General features: G+C 40.0%; 1 long non-coding RNA gene across 1 annotated transcript in view; it reads right to left on the reverse strand.

Moving 5' to 3' along the window:
• Positions 1-2,690: 2,690 nt before the first annotated feature.
• Positions 2,691-21,692, reverse strand: part of LOC150040143 (uncharacterized) — a 50,817-nt gene continuing 31,815 nt past the window's right edge. Inside the window, exons 4-5 of the long non-coding RNA XR_016534061.1 lie at positions 3,481-3,552; positions 2,691-2,777 (exon numbers count right to left, since the gene is read on the reverse strand). This is a non-coding gene — a long non-coding RNA (uncharacterized LOC150040143). The remainder of the gene's footprint in view (positions 2,778-3,480; positions 3,553-21,692) is intronic.

The raw sequence follows: 21,692 nt of genomic DNA on the forward strand, positions 1-21,692 counted from the left end.
TTTTCCTCCATCAAATATTCCTCAATCCCTCTGGGATTCCCACAGTGATATATATTTACCCTAGAAAATTAGAAAAGAAAATATGGGTAAGAAAGAATATGTAAATGACCATTATTCCATTAACTCTCAAAAAAATCCCCATCACAGTTAATATAATGAAATGTTTCCTTTCAGCTAAAATTTGCATTTCTTTTTCTTTAATCTTTTAAAGCAAAACTGAGGTGTCTTTAGCATGTACTGCTACCCTTAACTTTTAACTTTGAAACAATTATAGGCTTGTAAGAAGTTTGAAAAAAAAAGACGTCTCTCGTGCCCTTGGCTCAGTTTTTTCACTGTGCCATTGAATATAACCTTGACACAACCTCAACACCAAGAAATTTACATTGGTTGTGTAAAATAAGGTTTCCCTGGTCACAGATTTGATTGATTGAGCATTGACCATCATTTAGCATGAGCTCCTTGGTGCATGGAAGTGTGTGTGTGTGTGTGTGTGTGTGTGTGTGTGTGTGTGTGTGTGTGAGAGAGAGAGAGAGAGAGAGAGAGAGAGAGAGAGAGAGAGAGAGAGAGAGAGAGAGAGAGAGAGAGAGAGAAACAGGGGGTGGGAGAAAGAGAGAGACAGAGAGAGGGAGAGAGGAAGAGAGAGAGAGAGAGAGAGAGAGAGAGAGAGAGAGAGAGAGAGAGAGAGAGAGAGAGAGAGAGAGAGAGAGAGAGAGAGAGATTATCTGTAGTTTTATCTGACACATACAGGCATGGGCCAGACAAAACCCAAATACAGAAATCAACACCCTGGTGTTGCCCCAGTCCTCACAACCTCTACTCCATCTGCAGGCTCTGGAACACTCCAATTTGCTTCTCTTTAGTCTTGCCATTGGCCAATCATAAGGCATAAAGCCTTGGTTAGACAGAAGGAGTAAGCATGAATTATTTATTATTCATTTTGGAGATCTGTTACAGAACCTGGTGAAATAGCTAATACTTGAGCATAGGTACATTTCCAGATCACTGAGAGTACATTTGCAAATGCTCTCACAAAAACTCCCTGAACACTTTTGAGACAACTCCTCTATTAATTAGCTTGACTTAGTCATCCAACGCTCATACCATTTTGTACCCCATAAGTGCATATGTAACTATAATTTTCAAAAAGGTATATAAACAGAATCATACAGCATGTACAAAGCTGATAGTCTAGTGTAGGGTCTGCTGCCCACTATCTAGCTACTCAATAGGCATCGGTTGGGAAGATTATATATAGTTCAATGCTGGCCCTGCAGGAAGTTTAAGACATCGTCTTGACAAAGATAGTAATGGTGGTACACATTTGTCAACCTGGGAAGTATAGATAGAAAGATGGCAAAAAAAAGTGAGCCCTTATCTTAAAAACAACCACAAAAAAAGGGCATGGTTCAAGTAGTATGCCATTTGCATAGCATATTGAAAGGCCCTGAGTTCAAACCCTAGAGAAAATGGGAGGGGCTGAAGGGAGGAGGAGAGAGGGGAGAAGGGAGGTGAAGAGGGATGGTGGAGAAAGGGGAGAAGAGGAAAGGGAAGGAAAGAGAGAAGAAAGGAAGGAATTAAGCTATTGTGAACATTCATGCATAGATTGAGATTCTGCATTATATATTGTTTTTAAAAAGCCCTCATTTTCAAAATTGGTACTTGAAGTGTTTCTCCAGGTCATTGTTGAGTTTTTGGAAACAGTTTTAATGACTGCATAGTATTCTACCATATGAAGGTAGTTCCATTTATTTAACCACTTCTCAACAAGTTCATGTTTCTTTGAGTTTTATTGACAGCCTACCAACTGCTTTTTAGAGTTTTTCCTCCTCTTTCTCATCATAAATCTTTTGAAAATATGTGCACTTTCCATGTAATTTTAGTGCAACGGCACATTTCAAGTACGGTAAGAAATTATTTTCCTATATCCCAGATTGTTGGATTTTAATTCCTCTTTAAATCTCTTGGAAATGGAAACAGGGTCAGGCAAGGCTTGATGTTTGCCAATTGACACTATGGGTGGGTTTTCCTGGCTTTCCCCATTGAGCCTGGGAGTCTTGGTGAATCTTCATCACCACCTAAGGGAGGGCTGATGAACCCGCCTGGCTGCTGTCCAGAGTGCTGAAACCTGCCGGCTATAGCTAAGCGTGGGCAGAGTCCAGCTCTTTGTCTCCCTGACATGAAAGTGAAAATGTATCCATGAATTTGTTACAACCATGGATTCCTTAGCATGGCATTTCCAAACAGCACATTCAACATGAGCCAAAGGACAAAATTTCTACTGCTCCAAACTGCTGCTCTGTGTGTGTGTGTGTGCGTGCGTGTGTGTGTGTGTGGCACACCCTGTATCCTGAACTACCCTTCCCCCCACTTTCCAGCTCACATCTTCTTTGCAACAAGGTCCCACTGTTCATTCCTTCTTCAGTCACAACTCTGGCTATCCCAGCCACCAAGTGGCTCTAATAAAGCAGCTGCATTGTGGAGAAGAGGTCAGTGGGGAAGTCAGTACTTCATTAGAACCTACTTCCTCCACACCAGAGCCACACAGATCTCAGCTCTCAGGGCTTTCCCTCTCCACCCCCCTGCCCTGCCCTTCTTCACCTTCCTGTTCTGTCTCTGGTGGACAAGAAAGAATTCCTTGCTGGTGATTTCTTCAGAAGTCTGTGAGGGTGGGGCTCTTGCCAGCTTTGCATCTTGATGTGGCTCGGAGTGATTTTCACAGGGATGGGGTGTTCTACGAATCAGATGCTTCTCGCTTTCCCTCCTTGCTACCTAGAAGTCTGCAATAGTTTTGTGATCTCAAAATTTTCTGCAATACTTCACTGCTTGAAAAACACTTCTGTGCATTATCTCAGCTCATTCATCCCATGTTTGAGTACTGGTTATATAGGCCAGGCTCTGAGAATAACATAGCCCCTTCCCTTTGCTTTGCCTTAGAATTTGCCAATGACTTCACACAATATTTAGCATAAAACTTCCATCACATTCCTAGTTCACTCCCCCCTCCACCACAGTTTCCATGTCCTATCCATACCCCCCACCCCCACACTTCTCTTATAGAGCCCACTACCCACTTCCATCCAGAGAGAGTAGTTATTACCCTGGAACCTGCTTATGACTTTGGTCTGAGATGTTCTTTCTACATGGTCCTATAGCTTACTGCTTCTTGTCTTTCTAACCTCAGCTTCCACGTCCTCTCCTACCAAGATCAAATATTGGCAACAAAAGCACTCCCCCCAACAACCCCTGAGCCCCAAACCAAATCATTGCTCATAGCTGCAGTCTGTAACTAGACTAGGAATGAGCAAGGCCTCCACCAGGACTCAGGTTAGACATTGTGAACACAGTGGCACCAAGCTTTCACATCCCTTGGTTTCTTGCTGTGTTCTTTCTCCTATCTGCCAATCTTCAAGTTGACAAGACCTTGCCAAGAGATGGGCAATAAGATGATGTCAGCCTAAAAGGGGATGTGGTAATGCTTACAGATCCCTTGCCAGGAACTGCTGTTGGCTTCTCTTCTCTGATTTTGAATCTGCTCATGTATAAGCCCACATTCTAGAGGAAAGAAAATAAAATAAAACAGGATTAATTTTCAAAGTGACCCCGCCATCTCTGGAAGAGCACCATTAACCTTATCTACTTAGGAACCTGGTCAGCTTCCCAGCCCCTGTTCCAAGAATGATTCACCCTATTGACGTGAGAAAACAGAGGCCCAAACACACTGGTCCTGGTGTTTACCCACAGAATGTTCCACAGGAGGCTCAGTTTGACTTTTGCTTCCCCCCCCCTCCTCCTGAGGAGATGGAGGAGGGCTGGTTGCTATGGCGACACAGGATGCTGACATCTTTGCTTGGTGCTTCCAGGGAAGGTTTCCTTTTGTTCTTTCTGGGTGGAGGAGGGATGGGATGGGTTGAGCTGAGAGTGGTGCGCTGAGATTGGAGCCTCCACTCCCAACCAGGTAGATGGCATCTGATCTAGAGGCCACTGGTTGTGACTTGAACTCCCATCCCTGTGGAGATCAAGTCTCCACCTTGTTAGTCTCGGCTTCTTCCTCAGGATAAAAAAAAAGAACTTTGCTTCACAGAGGCTCTGCTGAGCAAATGAAGTTGTTCTTTTAAGTGATGAGGTGGACACCTACATAGGATAGAGCAAGGTGATAGGTGTTGGCCAGTACAAAGTTATCACAGCCATGGTCATCTGGATGTTTATCACCAAGACATTTCCAGGAGCTTCTATGGAGGTGACAGAGCCAGGGCTCTGGGGCAAAGAGAACAGAGGTGAAACCTTTACCCAGCCATTTATGAGCTGGTGAACTCACTTATGTGCTCAAGTTCAGGTCCACCATGTTGTGAACAAATAAACTCACGCACGTGCCTCAGTTCCCTTATCTAGGAAAACAGACGATAGAATTTCCCCCTTCCTCCCCCTCCCCTGCCACTTCTCTTCCCCCCCCCCTTTTCAGGGTTGTTTTGAAGATTCAGCAAACTTAGTTCAACCCAAGCATCTGGCACATGAGAGTTAGCCCAGACTGGATTTGAATAGATATCAAACAGCAGGGTAACATTTGATTGTAGGATAATATCTATCACTTAGGAACTTTCAAAGGCACTTCATTGTCAAGGAAGAGTAAAAAGGAAAAGAAAAGAAAATAGTATCTTACAACCTGTTTGAAATAAAATCGATTCCTTAGACAGCTCTAAAATGACCAGTGCCAGGTAGGCCTGGGTGGGCAGTCCTTTGGCCAACCAGTAGACACTTGTTAAGTACCTTCTATGTGGTCAGTTGTTTTTTCCTTTTTTTTGCCAGTCCTGGCGCTTAAACTCAGAGCCTGGGCACTGTCCTTGAGCTTTCTCAAAGCTAGCTCTCTACCACTTGAGCCACAACACCACTTCTGGCTTTTTCTGTGTACTAAGGAATTGAACCCAGGGCATTGTGTATGCTAGACAATGCCATTGGGCCACCCTGTCCTGTGGTGGTCAGTATGTTTTCTGGCATTCCACGTAAGGGAAGAACATCAAGAAGGATCCACAAGGCAATGTGTGAATGAGAATGTGTATTATCACACCAGGAAGATCATTGGAAAAGGAATCCAAATGGCTCCAAAGACCTTCCAGGTGAAAGGCTCCAACGCTGTCTGCTGCTAGGGTCCTGGGTCTTTTCTAGGTCCTGGGCACCCCATTTCTTGCTCTGCTGTGATGAATGCCCAGAGTCTCAGCAGAGTAATGGGAGTTACTTCTGTCATTGTGCCGTTGTGGTCTTCCTGTGGCTTCCACCCAGTTCACGCTGGCATAGGTCTCTTTGTTTCCCTCTTTGACCTGCCCTCTGTGTGTCCACCACATGGCATGGGCACTTGGTAGGTTTGAGGTTGAGTCTCATCAAGTCCATTGGGTTTGCTGCATCTCCTGGCAGTCCATGCAGGACACTGGATGTACAGCCTGCCTTAAAAAAATGGTTCTTGGGCCAGGAGTCCTCTAGTGGTAGAGTGCTTGCCTAGCATGCACAAGGACCTGGGTTCAATTCCTCTGTACCACATACATAGAAAAAAGCCAGAAATGGTGCTGTAGCTCAAGTGGTAGAGCTCTAGCCTTGAGAAAGCCCAAGGACAGTGCTCAGGCCCTGAGTTCAAGGCCCAGGACTGGCAAAAAAATGGTTCTTGAAGATCATGCTTCCCATCTTATGCCTGGGGATGTCAATGCTCAAGGCAAAGAGCACAGGTCTCTGGGGTCTACCTTGGTCCAGCTACTGAGTGGCTGTGGACTTGTGTGGTGACCCAGGCGAAACAACTGAACTTTCTGTGCCTCAGTTTCCCTACTTGTAAAGTATCATCTGTCCTCTCATACCATTCTAAGACGGATTACATGAGAATGTATATGCATGGGAGGATGGGGTTACAGGCACGAAACTCAGTCAATAATGGCAATCAGTAGTAACCATTATACAAATGTACTCATCCCTTGGTCTTCTTTTAAATTATGAGATTCTTGGTAGAGTTAATGAATGTTAGCATTATTAGCCTCCATGTCAAGCAGGACACCAGTAATAGGTGATCAACCACTGATTACCTAGAGTTCCAATCTTGCCACATGAGCTGTGTGATGTTGAGCAAGACATCCAACTTTTCTGAACCTGGTTTTAAAAAAAATGTATGCTCTGTTAAGATTATGTGTGTGTGCGTGTGTGTGTACACATGCATAAACACACGCGCACACACACAAAAGTATGCTCACACACATGCCAGAACTGAGTGTTGAACTCAGAACCTGGGTGCTGACCCTTAGATTGACTGACTGAATGATTGGTTGATTGATGCTTAGAACTCTCTGGTTAAGCCACAGTATTAATTAGACATGAGAGTTTCATAAATTTTCCTGCCTGGGCTGACTTTGAACCTCAGATCCTCAGATCTCAGCCTCCTGAGTTGCCAGTGTTACAGGCATGAGCCACTGGTACCCAGTTTACACTAACAAAATTTCTAACTACCTTCGTTCCCTTTAATTCACCCTACAAATATTTTTAGTGCCCATCTGTGGGGGGGGGAGGAGAGGGGGTGGCTGGGAACATGGATCCTACCAGAAAGTTTTGAAGGCCAAGATGCCCCATTAGATGGTAGTGTGCCCTTTCTATATGGAAGGGCTCTCTTCTAGAAAGACTCAGCACTGAACCTGGGAGTAAACTTAACTTTGGTTTGAAAACTACCCAGATGATGGAAACAGACAAAACATCTGTATTGATCTTGAAAGCCGAGGTCAGACAGGAGGTCCATGTAGTACCATAATTAGATTTGAAACCATTGTCCTCAAATCCTTGCTTCATATTATGCAACATGAAACTAGAAATGATTCCTTTCCTGGGAAGGTGTGACAGCTTTAGGGCCAGGGACACTTAATGGAGAGGGAAGAAGTTTGCGGGGGAGGGTGTTGGAGGTGAGAAAAGTGAAGGATGGCTGTTGGGGTCAAGTTCACTGGCTCATAGGCTGTCTCTCAGGGCCTATTATATTCCAGACAGAAAGGTTTGAGTGGAGACTGTATATGTTCCTTGGATATAGGCCAAGTTCACATACTGACCTTGCTGGCTCTCCTTGTTCTCATTGAGTGAGGTCAGTTGCTTGAAAGGAGATCTTCCGCTCTGGTTCTAAACTATCCCTCACTCTCCCCCACTCCAATTCCAAACTGAACCAGCCCACATGCAGTGACAGGTAGAAGCCATTCCTTCAGGAGAGGCACTAGGAGCCAGCTGTTAGAATGTAGACAGAGTAGCTTCCAGTCCTTAGCTGGGGCACTGGTCTGAGTGAGGTATACTCTGTAGGTAGGTGGGTGGGGGTGAGTGGATGGTTCTAGAAAACCATTCTTCCTGTTTTCTTAGTGGGCAAGAATTCACATGGAAATGATCTGAAATAAAAGAGTAATTTGAAATTATTTTGAACTTAACCAAAACGTTAAAGTTGGCAGACCTTGACTCTTGGTTGTGACAGAAACATGGTGAGTTTCAGGAAATCAGAATACTGGGGTGATTCGTGGAAGGCACGTGAGCAGGTCATGTGTCTGAGTGGAAACTGGGACTTTTCCACATTTCCACGCCCACCTCTTCTATCAATTCGTCTTATCTTTGAATCGCCTTTTCCTACCCAATCTCTTCACTTAGACTGGCATTCTCCACTCCTCTGTGGGAGAATATCATATGATATCTATGTGTCCATGTGAAAGTAGACACAGATATCAGCAGGTCTCAAGCTGATCTGGCAAACCAATACAATCAATACAAGTTCCCAGTATCCCGATCTCAGAGGAGGACTCTGATTGGGTCAGGTGTTTACCTGTGGACCATCGATGGTAGGTTAATGTTTTTTTTTTCTATGATGGCAGTTTCTAGAACAACACCCTGGGGGTGGACTGGAGGGGGGTGACAAAGCTATCCAGGCAAACACAAAGTATGAGGATGGAAGAGGTTATTTATGATAGCCAGGTATAGTACCACAAATCTGTCATTCCAGCTACTTGAGAGAATCACAAGACCAAGGCCAACTCAGATAAAGGTAGTAGAGGGACTCTGTCTCCAAAAACACAAAAATAAAACAATCAGTATCTAGGGATGGGGTGTGACACAAGTAGTCCCATGTTTGGCTAGCATATGTGAAGTTCTGGGTTCAAGTCTTACACCAGAAGAGAGGGAGAGGGAAAAGGAGAGGAGGAGGAGGGAGGGAGGGGGGAGGGAAGAAAGGAGGGAAGGAGAGAGAGAGAAAAAGGGAGGAAGAAGGGAGAGCATAGGATATGAAAACAACAGACTTAGTGTTTTCTTACTGTAGCATAGCTTGGCTGAGACCCTGTCAGAAGCAGCTTCCTCCATTACTTTCTATTTGAGCAATATTTATTGACTGGTAATTGCTAACCTTTGAGGCCTGGCTGTCGTATGATGTAGTTAGATTTGGTTGTGGACTAGAGTCATACGAGGAAAGGAAGGAGGCCAGCCATTCTGCGTGCTCCTTCTGTCTGCTGTACTAGTGTTTTATATCCACACACTGCGTGGACTTAGTATCCCTTTGTTCTGACGTGGAGACAGAGCCCCCACGAGGGGAAGTAAACTCAAAGTCCAAAGCGAAATAAGCGGAGATAACAAATTCTGAAAGTGGTGAAAGAGCCCAAGTGTTCACCCCTAAGCCTCAAGCTCGCTGGTAACTACATTTCTCTCCGCCTTGGTGTCCTTTCAAACTTAGCAAGAAGTTTCAAGAATAAAGTTAGATAGCCAGGAAGGAAGGAAGGAAGGAAGGAAGGAAGGAAGGAAGGAAGGAAGGAAGGAAGGAAGGAAGGAAGGGAAAGAAAGAAAGAAAGAAAGAAAGAAAGAAAGAAAGAAAGAAAGAAAAGAAAAGCAACCAAGCCAGCTCTAAATGATTCATGATACCCAACATGCATATTTATAGACTCCATCGAGAGTGGAGCACTCGAGGCTCTCTTATGCACACCCCCATACATCTGGAAGCTTCTATCAAGCACTTGGAAGAAAGAAAGACTATGCCACTTATTCACCCACACGTGTCTGTGAGGGGATTTGAACTCTCCGTGAACTGCCACCACCACACGAGCCAAACTCTTAAGTGCCCAGCTGGGAGAATAGAGCTCCAAAATTTGAATTCTGCTCCTGGCTGCACCAGTCATTCTTTCAGTTAGTTGGATTATTTTTTTAAGTTACCCCTCAACCTTGGAGCACCAGCCTCACCCCTCCTCTCTCCCTCTCCCCCCCCCTTCCTCTTCTCCCCTCTCTCCCATTTGAAGTGTTATTTGCTGTGATCATTTGCAAATCTTTATACTAACAAATGATCTCTTTATTCCCTATTAAAGAAACTCCCGTCCTCCTCTTTCCTCCTTTTTCCTTTCTTCCTCTCTTTAACCTTTCCACCCATCATCTATCCTATCCATTCCCTATCCTTCTATCCATCATCCATCTATCTTCCTTCCTTTCATATCCATCCATCCATCCATCCATCCATCCTCCATTGGTTTATTCAACAATAGTTTGCTTCATCCTTTCCCTGTGTAAAGCAGTAGAGCACTCAGATGGCAGGTGATGGCTCTTCACTGGGCCTCACAGTATTTCCAGGCTGGCAGAAGGCAGAGACAATGCAAACTGTCCAGTAGGGAGCAATGTGTGAGGTGTGAGGTTGGGCAGGGGAAGGGCTGGGTTAGTATGATGGGTTAGAACTCTGGCTTCCTGCTGTCACCTGCTGCACATCTGGAAATTTATGCTCAGGAGAAAGCAAAGAAGAAAATCTTCGAAGGAAGGGCAGTTGATCTTTCATTGGGAAGCTTTGAGGATTCACAAAGGCAGTTGTGCAGCCTCAACTTTGGTGTCTTTCCAATGCTTTGGTGTCTTTCCAGCTTTGCTGTGGGATGTATGTTTAAGTGAATAAGATTAGGGTCATTCCTAATTGCTTATAGAAAAAAAAAGACTCTTGTTTATGGGCTGAGAATGTTGTTTTTTCAACTAATTAGCTTGGTGGGGCTGAACAAAGAGTTGTTTCTGACCCTCCCCAGGCAATTAAACTAAATGTTCCTATCCTGTCTTACAACTCCCGCCTCCTTCTGAGTTTCTGCTGCCAGTGAATGGCACGCCAGGCATGGACACACGCTTTTGCTCTTGTTTTTGCTTTTTAGTTTGCAATGCTAGGATTTGAACTCAGGATTCTGAGCTTGCAAAGACAGGTGCTCTATCTCTTGAATCACGCTGCCGACCACTTGCTGGTTTGATTATGTTCCAGATAGGATTTTGCTTTATGCCTGGGCCAGCCTGGACTGCAATCCTTTTCGTTATGCTTCCCCAGGGTGTACCACTGTTGAGATGGAATCTCAGAAACAATTTATTTATTTATTTTTTGAACTAGACTAGCCTTGAATCTTGATCTTCCAATCTCTGGCTCCCAGGTAGCTAGAATTATAGACTTGAGCCACTGCCACTGCCCCACCTTTTTTTTTTTTTTTTAGAGAAAAGGTACTAGAAAACAGTGCTGTTTTCTTGAGTTCTATTATTGTTTGTATACTGTCATAAGTTGCCATGTTTATGATGACTTTGCACAGTAAGGATAGGAACCTACAGAGTTATTACAGGACCTAGGTGTTTATTGAGTATAGGTTTTACCCATAATCCCTAGAGACGCCTTCCTGCATCCATAATCATAGTGTTGAGATCCAGAGAGACTGAAAGTCCTCCAGCCCACCAGCCCACTGTCCCAAAAGGTCAAAATAGAATTAATTCTGGGAATATCAGCAAAATTAAACTTTTTTTTTAAGTCAGTCATGGGGTGTGAACTCAAAACCTAGATGGTGGGTGTCCCTGAGCTCTCTTTTCTACCATTTTGAGGTACAGCTCCACTACTGGTTTTTGAGTGGTTAATTGGAGAGAAGAGTCTCATGCGGACTTTTCTGCCTGGGCTGGCTTTGAACCATGATCCTCAAGACCTAAGCCTCCTGAGTAGCTACTATTACAGGTGTGAGCTTAAAAACAAAAACATTTTTTGAAAGACGGCTATACTTTAAAACTGATATTTATTCAGGAAATACAGAAGCACCACATAACCACTTTGACACAATAAAATAAGTGAGAATAATGTGTATTCTGTAAGCCTGAGCATTTAGGTCTTAATGACAGCTGTACAGTGAAATACTTATGAGCAGAAAAACCTATCTGTGAAGCAGTCGACAAGCTAAATGTCTCCATGAGTATCACTATATTTGGTAATTGTCTGCAAATGCCAGGGTGAACAGCCTGTCTTTCACAAAATTGATCAAAGCTGGTGATAGGTCACCTAAACTCTTGAAGTCTAGGGTGTGGCTATGTCTGTCAGTATGGAGTCCATCACAGCAGAGGAAATTCTGTTCCAGGTCCCATGAGAAAGGTCAGTTGCTGGTCAATGCTTGACGCTAATTCCATAGTACTCACCACACAAAAGGAAAATTTCTTGACCTGATCCACTCAGATTCCTACACCCATTTCCTCTGTAAACACCAGACACACCCAACACCATTCAAATAATAATGGCAACAGTCTAGTGGCAGAGTGCTTGCCTAGCATGCATGAAGACCAGGGTTCAATTCCTTGGTACCACATACATAGAAAAATGCTGGAAGTGGTGCTGAGGCTCAAGTGGTAGAGTGCTGAGCCTTGAGAAAGTCCAAGGACAGTGCCCAGGCCCTGAGGTCAAGCCCATGACTGGCAAAAAAAGAACTACACAACTACTATATGCACAATGATAATATATGCAGATCAAGTTCCAGGGGTCAGGAAGAATATATAATATCTAGGCAGGCAGCCACAGATGGTGACTGAAAAGAAGAAGGTTTTTGAGGTGATATCAATAGACAAAGAGGGCTCTTGGGAAAGCAGTCCCTCATCTGAAAACAAAGTGAGTACTTAGCAAAAAAGATTAAGCTAGGAGCTAGTGACCCACACCTGTAATCCTAGCCACTCAGAAGACTGAGGTCTGAGTATTGTAGTTCAAAGCCAGCCTGGGCATGAAAGTCTGTAAGACTCTTATCTCCAATTAACCACCAGAAAAGCAGAAGTGGTATAAGTTTTAATGTTAATTTGAAAAGGTATAGCTTTTAAAATAAAGGGTATAACCTTTATTTGGTGAAGAGCTCAGGGACAGCGCCCAGGCCCAGAGTTCAAGACCCAAGACTAACCAAAAAAGAAAAGAAAAGAAAAAATTATTAAGTTCATGAAAAAGTGGTTGTTCAAGCTTATCACAAATATTTCATGACCTGCTAGGTATAGTGGAACTGTAGATTTATTATTATTATTATTACTATTATTATTTTGCTGTATTGTAGCTAGGTTTTTCATACATTAAAAATATTCACTGTGTTCTTAACTAGAAACTTTTCTCTGGTTTGGTATCCTTTCCAACATAAAAATATGAATCTTTACATCTTCAAAAACCTATTAGACCTTTCTCTACCACTTTTCTTCTGAAATACTTTTCCAATTAACTTTCAATCCATTTTGTGTCTGATAAGAGATGAAACAGTGCTTCCTAGTTAAGATAGAAACAGCTGATATGTGCATAAGTTAATGCTGTACCGTTCCATTTCTTCTGCTATCGAATATAAGGAGTTTTGAGAAAGTGGGGTAAAACCAAATAATATTTTTTTTAATTTGTCTAGATTTTCTATGCAAACTTTCTCAAACATTTTAAATAAATTAATATTAGGCTTGAAACTTTTGCACAAAAGTTTTCAGTGATATTGCTTTGCCTATTAGCTCTCTCAAACAGTGTGACTATGTGGAGAATATTCAACCTTCATCATATCTGGAAAAGTCAGGGAAGCAAATATAGTTTGAATTATGATTACATGGTTTGATATTGATTCATTATATTTTAATTAACTTTTTGTGTATGTATGCCAGTATCTGGGCCTTGAACTGATGTCAGGCTGCTATCCACTAGATTTTTCACTTGATGTTAATACTCAGCCACTTGTATAACAGCTCTGCCTTTGATTTCTTGGTGGCAAATTGGAGATAAGAATTTCCTGGGCTTTCCTGCCCGTGCTAGCTTTGAGCTCCTGTCCTCATATGTGAGCGTCTTGGGTAGCTAGGATTATTGGAATGAGCATGTGCCTGGCCATATTTTAGTTAACTGTTGATTATATATAGTACTGTTTTGTGATGGATAATATAGTACATTTTACAAATCAAGTAGTAATATAATTTTGAAAGTCATTTTATTTGTGTCTGTCAAAAACAACCAAAGCAGATTAGAATTTATAGATATGGGTAAATGTTTAGATAGAAAAAAACAATATCCGTAATGGTCCATGCCTTAAAACTAGTACCACACATTGATGTAATAGTACAGAAATATGAACCAAAAATTTGATCAAAATGATTGAGTTTGACTTGTTGCCCCCAATAAGGCAATAAGTTAACTTCCAGAGTCTCTCATCAAACTTTTGGGAGGCAGTTGTCTTTATTTCAAAGGGTATTGGTGTTAGAAGCTTGTTAGGATGGTGTAGTAGAGGGTTCCAAAGAATAAACAGAACAAGGAGGAGAAATGCAAGATAATGAGAAAACTGTCAAAACTGTGAGACATTATTGACCTTTTGGGAAATCATATCCCAACCTACTGTCGTTCCAGGACATGAGCTGTAAACTTTCTTCTTTATGTAAAGTAAATTTGGGTTGTGTTTCTCTTGTTTAAATTACTGCATCTTAAATAACATAATGTCCAAATAAGGGAAAAAGTGTTTTTAGGCTGGGCCTAAAAAGAGAAATTCAACATTTCTGAGGCTTTTCAGATTAAATTTAGTAAGTATACAATCAATAGTTTTATTCTTAGTGGACAGATTTGAGGGCTTGCCATTGTATTACTTTTAACTTTTTAAAATTTATAACAATATTGTATTTTTTCTTTGTAGGGCCAGTATTCCCATCAGAGCAAAGAATGAATTCCATATTCTGTAATAAAGTTTCATTTGTATCTCCAAATCATGGAGAGTACAGTTTTTAAAACATATTACTGGGACAAATTACCTTAAGCCTTTTGCTGTCCTAGAGTAGATATTTTCTTTTTAGCATTATCATTTCGGTTGTTGTACTTCAAAGTTGTTATGTCCTTGAAGCAATGTGCCAGAATGTCAATTTTAAAAATCTTTCTAAAGCCAACAGAGATTTAACTCTTCAAATCATTTCTGAGAGCCTACATAATCCCCCTTAAGTCTCCTAGTCTTCCATTTCAAATAGTTCCATCAGCATTTTTAACTTTATATTGATCTGGTAAACTAACTGGAAAAGAAATGGTGTAGTAATGTGAAGGCTGAGTGAGGCAGAGCGGGTACTCGGTATTAATAGACACTCAGAGCAACATAGGAACTGCTTGAAAACATCAAGATTTAAATGAGTCAAGTCAATGCTTGTGCATGTTCTTGATCTCTAAGACTGGACACACACATTAGTTTCCCTTTCTTAATTCCAGTCATAGTTTTAACACTTTAAACCCCCATTTGTGCAGCTATTTTAGAAATACAGGAGAGAGGGTAAGGTGAGATGAGAGTTGATTTGGCTTTAAAGTATATAGAAATGACGTGATGCCCAGGAGCCTTCAAAGCCACCATGCCAAGAAATACCAGTGCTTATTATATAGTGAGATTTTGGAAGAGAAGAATAATAATATCCTCCTCTGGTCTTACAGTGTGAGTGTTCACAGTCCTGTATACTTTATCATATCCTAGTGAATTTTTGTCTTTTACTTTCCAATGTTTTTACTTGGAGAATTATAGGCACATTCTAGATCAAAAAACTCAATAGCTATGTGCATATGATCATACAGAAATACGATTTATAGAAATGAACTACAAGAGATGGAGATAAGACTTTGGTTTTTGCTGTTTGCCTTTTGATTTTTGCCTTTTGTCTTTTTGATGTTTGTCTGTTTTCTCCTTTGCCACCACTTGTGATTTCTGTACCTTTTGTCTGGTATGTATGTTATCTATTTGGGGGAGGGAGAGGGGCACTGAAATGGTGGGACACAGGGTGAACAAATGTATTGGTGATACTCACTAGATGCTATGTTGAAAATTAACTATAAAAATTGTGGGAGTGGACTGGGAGTTTGGCGTAGCGGTAGAGTGCTTGACTAGCATACATGAAGACCCGGGTTCGATTCCTTGGTACCATATACTTAAAAGCCAGGAGTGGTGCTGAGGCTCAAGTGGTAGAGTTCTAGCCTTGAGAAAGTCCAGGGACAGTCCTCAGGCCCTGAGCTTAAGCCCAGGACTGGCAAAAAAATTGTGGGAGAGTTGGTTACCTCATATTGTAACGGTATTTTACCTTTTATCTGATATATTGTATATGTTTATTTGGTTATTTGAAATAGGATAGGGAAGGGGGGAAAACAAGATGAGTGGCGAGGATGGAGGGAGGGAAATGGGGAACAAGACATGAGAAAGGGTATCAATGTATGTGAAGTAATTCACCTTCTATCTGGTGAATATAATGTAACCCTTCTATTAATTACAAAAATATATTTAAAATGTAAAAAAATGTGGGAGAGGAAAGCATTTAAGAAATAGTTACTGAACTGTCGAGTTTAATTAGATCTCTAATTTATTTAAGTCTCTTTTTAACAGGGTCTGCAACAAAAACTCAACAAAAGTTAATTATAATTACAATTGTAATGGTGAAAGGTTAAGATATAATCTGAGGTATATACCCTGCTATTAAGGAACTGGCATTTCTTTTGGGAAAGAAGCTCAGTTCTTCCTTGAACACCTTGAGGTTTTTGAAGAGTAATAGTTCTAGTACAAGAATGGATCACATAGAGAATATTAGGCATTATGGAGGAACATGGATATGATAAAGCTGTCTAGGTATATTCTGGTACCTATACCTATACATCCTAGGCCTCCAGCACTTGTTGAAATTGTGATTTCACTCCCATAGCCTATGGACTAAGGGAGTTAAAATTACTTGGGTACTGAATCAACATTTTAAAGTGAAGACTGTCCAGGAATGTTCATATGTAGATCTGCCTGTAGAAATTGGAGCTAACAAAAGCAGAAATATAATGCTCCACAAATACTGTCGGAAAATGTAAATTTTCTTTTTTAAGGTATTTTTATTGTAATTAATAGAAGGGCTATATTATATTTGCCAGATAGAAGATATATTACTTCACAAACATTACTACCCTTTCTCATGTTTGCAATTGTGATTTTTCTTCTGATATACTTTCTACTCAGGACTTATGTGATCACTGGGAATACGGATTTAAAAATAAATATAGCATTCTCAATTATATTTACATTTCAAATAATTAACTGTGTATGTATGTAGGTCTCACAAATTTCCTGAGAACTTTTTCAGATTTTCTCAGTGGTATGAGCTTCATTTATTCTGGTAGTTTCTCGTTCCTGAGAGCTACCTTGAACTATTATGTAGATTTCTGTATGTACTGCAAACTCCAAGTATGGGGTTCTTCTTTCATGGTAGAGATTATTGCCCTACCCTTATACTCTTCCTTCAAGTCTTAACATGTACATAGTTATCCTCATACTAAGTAGGTATTTTTACTGTTGGTTTCACAGTGAGCTCTACAAAAACAAATTTCACCTGTATAATAAGATTTCTATTTCTCTTTCTAGACTAAATCCTATAGGACAAGAATTACTTTTTGCTTTACCTTTATGTAGTCTGTTGTACTCAACATGAGAAACCTGCTGAATGAACATATGTAGAATATACAAGGAATAATAAGTCTTATCAGTGTGATTATCATTAACAAGCTACCTTTTTATTTTCTTGCCATATTTTCACAATGTATTTCAAAGATATTAATAGCCATTCTCTTTTATATATTAATGTGATGTTTGTGAGCAATAATTTTTCTATTGTGTGGTGGCCAATTCTGGTTCCTAAAATAATAACAAAAATTCATTGAGCAGGAAGTGGTGCTGTGGCTCAAGATGTAGGGTGGTAGCTATGGGCTGAAGAGCTCAGGGCCAATGCCGAGACCCAGAGTTCAGGTCCCACGACCAAAAACAATAAAACATTATTGAGCACCCTACAATGTCCCAGTTGCTGTTGGAGCTGCTTATAGATATCTAATGTGCACCATAGCCAACCATGAAAAGATCAATGCTAACTTGGAAAACAGTAATTAAGAATCCGGAATGTCAGTTAATTTAGTATTTCACAGGCTATTGATATTAGGACCAGATTAATTATTAATTCTCTATATGGACTGAATCACTAAAAAAATCAAGATCAAAACAAAATCTATTGCTGCTATGTAAAGGAAGTTAGAGGCAGCGTTAAGAAATAATTCAACAATTTGGTGCTGCAGTTTCCAATACACAAGATGCACTTCTGCTTAGATGATAAATATTATAATAATTAAACAAAAGCCATATAATGAATGATTGTTGTCCTTAATCTACTATGTTATCTTTCATCTCCTTTGCTGTCCCTTGGGTAACTCATATTGTTACAGTATCTCACTTTGTTATCTGATATATCGAATTTATTTGTATTTGGTTATTTGAAATTTGATAGGCAAGGGGTAAAACCAAGACAGGGGGTGGGTGGGGGAGAGGTTAATGGGTACCAAGACATGTGAAAGGGTATTAATGTATGTGAATGAATGCACCTTCTATCTGGCAAATATCATGTAACCCTTTTATTAATTACAATAAAAAAAGAAAAAAATAAATAATATAAAACAGTTTGATTGATATTAAATTTTTGCTTAAAATCTTACCTTTTGTTTTACTTAGCCATAAAAATCATCTCACCAGAAATAATACAGTTTTATAAACCGTGGCATTCTTTCAATCCAGAGATATTTTAAAATGGTGATCTATGTTCATAATCATGTTTGAAACTTAGTTATAGATTATTTCTTTTTTGGAAATAGCTCCTATAAATTAGTATTCTACCTCTTATGTGTTTTTTATTAAGATTTTACATATGAATTTTTCTACATTTGTTTTAAATGTTTGATAATACAACCTTTTTAAGGTTTACAACTCCCAGCTCACAGACTACAAAGTGTTTTAAATTAGTAAGAAACTGGAGAAAATATCAAAGATGTTCAGCTACAACTGCCATGTTTAGAATAGATTATTTGTTATGGTTTGTAGGCTTTTCTAACTCTCAAAAGTCTCTCAAAAAAAGGTGAATTTCTTTGAGCTTTTTTCTTCTCTCTATCATACTTGGTGTTTGTCCTGCTGTCTTTTTAGACATAGCACGAAGCACCTCCCAGATGCAGTCTCTCAATCTCAGACTTCCCAGTCTCCAGAACTGTGAGACAAAAAAAAACTTCTACTGATTATGATTGACCCAGTCTGTGGTATAGCGACTGCATCACAAAACAGACTAAAAAAGAAAATTGATATTGAAAAGTGAGACTATCACTATAGCAAATAGTTAAACATGTGGAAGCAGCTTTGAAGCTGGATAAAAACCAGAAGAATTTGGAAGAGCAGGCCAGAAAACCGGTATTGTCACTCGCAACATATTGAGGTTTGTGCTGGTGAGGATTGGGAGAAAGAAGGGTGCTGTAGAGAAAGTCTGAATCCTCTAAGAAGAGTGCTTAGGTAATTTGACAGAATGCTGATGGAAGTATAGTTAGCCAATCTATGGTGGAAATGGAGAACAATTTCCTGGAAGATGGAGTAAAACCCATCCTCTCTGCAGTCTCTCTCTGCTTTAGAGCTTTGTGGAAGAAAAATATATGATAGATGAACTTACAAAGCCAAAGAAGCAGGGTTGCCAAAGGCTTTGTGGTGTCAACCACCACTGTGTGTCCAATAGAGAACACATGCAGAGAACTGGTATAGAGTTTGGGGTCTAATGTTGCTTTCCTTGTGTGAATTTACGTGGGTCCTGTTGTCCATTTCTTTTTTGATGTATGTCCTTCCACTGTGTTTGAGAAGCACTTAACCTTAACACTTTGATTTAAAACATCCTAGCTAGACAGAATTTGCCTCAGGATGAATCATGTTTTAGGTCTAGTTATGTCTGATTTAGCTGAGAGTTTGGACCTGTGAGTTGCTGTTGAGTTGCTGTTGGAATACGTGAGGATGTGGGGAGCTATGGAGTATAGAATGGATGTATATTGTGTTTGCAGAAGACATGAATTAGACATGAACTGTGGAGGATCCAGGGCAGGATGTTCGCAGGTGGAATGACTCCTCTACACCCTTTTGGAATTTCATTGCTGTGTTGAGGTGAGACCTTTAGAAAGTCATTACATCATGACAGTGCTGCCTCATAAATGGAGTAATGTTACCGATACTAGATACAGCCTAATTTTTATCGTATTTACATACATATGTTGTATTTACACAAAAATACATATCAAATACTAATAAAAATGTGACTTATTGGACTGTTATCTTAAGGGCACTTCTAAAATTCACTTCTCAAAAAGGAGAGTGTTGCTAGTATGGTATATGTATTCTCAAGTTTCTCCATCTCTGCATGCCACTTGCCAACGATCAAATGTTGCTTTCTTTCAACATTTTTATGCAAAGTAGAGCCTTAACATCAGTAAAATCATGCAGAAAATACCCGTGTCCTCTTTTATGACTGTCAAAGTTTGTTTTATAAACTTGGTGACAAAGCTTAAAAGTGGATCTACCTACTCCATCTCTTAGCAACTACCCCATGATTTTATTTTCAGCTCGGATGTTAGAACTTGTACATTCCATGTGGTGATTTGGTATTTAGGTCTCTTGCTTTTATCCTTTCTCTCTCTCCTTGATCTTGGTTCTCAAATTCTTAACACCTTGGAATCTCCCCAGTGCTTTCCAGACGTAAGTCATTTTATATTTTAGTCATGTTTGCTTGTTGTTTGCAGTGGAAATATTGATCCTCAATGAGCAAGTACTTCACCAATATTAACAGAAATCAAGCCAAGCAAGTTTCATGTTTTTGAACTGTTCTTTCTGTTTTGCTGGCTAATTTTATGATACAGAAATTTAGTTTTCTTGGGTTGACTCATAATTCTACAGAAGATCCTTCTCCAGCACCTACCTACTCACTCTCCTATCTCTTCAACAGGGCAAACCCTACTTCCTTGAATAAAAGATTTCTTCCTGGTGTCTATCTTGCATGAAGAATGTACAAGGATCATTTTATGTTCTATCCAGATGCTTATGATTGTTTCTACTTTGTTTAGAACCAAGGAACAAACTAGGAGATTGGTCTTAACTCTAAGGAGAAGGATGAGTAAACCTCTTCTGTTCTTTTTCAAGCACCCTATTTTCTGTTCTATTTCAAAACTCTATGGTTAAAATCTGCAGGTTTGCTGCATCTTTCACTACTTTGAGTAGTAAGTGACACGTCTCGGTCTCGTGATGTTGTTTCCTGTATTTTCTGCTTTTGCTAGGATGCTGGTTCTTATTTTCAAGACTAGTGGTTCTTTGCGAAGTATTGAGAAGTTGTGGATTTTTTCCTTCTCTACCCAGGACTTGGCAGAAGGAAGCCATACATTTGTTACTTTTTAATCTATTTTCTGCTTTAGAAATGTAACTCCAATTACATTGTTCTGATTTAGTTTCTTTCCAAATATAACTGGAGTATGGCCATGGCATGTGTACCAGTTCCTCCTAGGATGTCTATTTCAGCTTAATTCTTTTATCCCCCTCATTCCCTTATCAGTGAAACATAGAATTCTTACCATTGCTCCTGTGGATTTGGAGCATCTGGACTCGTGGGAACAGCTAATTCCCTTCATGACCTCTTGCTTAAAACAGTTCCTTATTTAAACATTTCCTTCTATTATGCTCTTCTGTTCTGGGGTATCCAGAGTCCTTTTATTGTACTCATCATTCCTCCCATCTAAATAACTTCCTCAAAAACCTGGCTGGTATCTCTCAGCTATTAGAATTGGTCAGCATTTCCCATTTTTTAAGAAAATAAAATTATTTATGTGGTAATCTTATGTATGGATCATTATAAAATCTCATTATCTGTACCTTAAATAAGTAAAATGTATGCAGTTGTGGCAAGTGTTTCTTTCTTTGTCAATCTCCTTTCTCTTGAATTATCTTTAATTCATTTTGCGAAATTGCCTTTCTTTTACCTGGGCACTTTCCTCCCCTATTCTGAACAATGATAAATACATCCCAAATGCATGATCTTGAAAGTCAAGTTAAGCTGTGAAGACTTTTGAGTGCTGCTTTTAAAGATGAAGAGGAGGTTAAATGAGAACTTGTTAACTCTAGTTCCAGTACCCTGTTAGAATATGCAGTAGTTTGGATACCACAAAATACTTGAGTTTCTGTTTGTATTGCTATCCTATTTCTTTCCTGATTATGAGACATCTATCACTAGCTAAGAAAGCTAATTTACCACTGATACTTTCCATTTTGCTTTTGTGGTTCTGTTACTCCCAGGTAGGGAAGATTGATAGAGGAGGACAAAGGGAAACTGATATAAACAATACCAACAAGGAAAAAGACAGCTTTTCCTTTGATTTTTCTCACCTTTTGTACTCATATCATCTCTTTTTTTCTATATTCATTTAATTGTATTCTCTTTCTCCAAACGAGTTTTTAATACATTTGGTTCCAAAAATTCTCCCTTAACCCTTGCTAACCAATACTATTCAATCAAATGGGTCGTAAAGACTGTCTTGATTTCCATCATAATCTCGGCTACGTTAAAATCATAACTATCCCTAAAAATTCCCCTTTACATGTTTT

Source organism: Megascapheus bottae, unplaced genomic scaffold (genome assembly GCF_031878675.1).
Source record: "Megascapheus bottae isolate mThoBot1 unplaced genomic scaffold, mThoBot2.hap1 HAP1_SCAFFOLD_118, whole genome shotgun sequence".
NCBI lineage: Eukaryota > Metazoa > Chordata > Mammalia > Rodentia > Geomyidae > Megascapheus > Megascapheus bottae.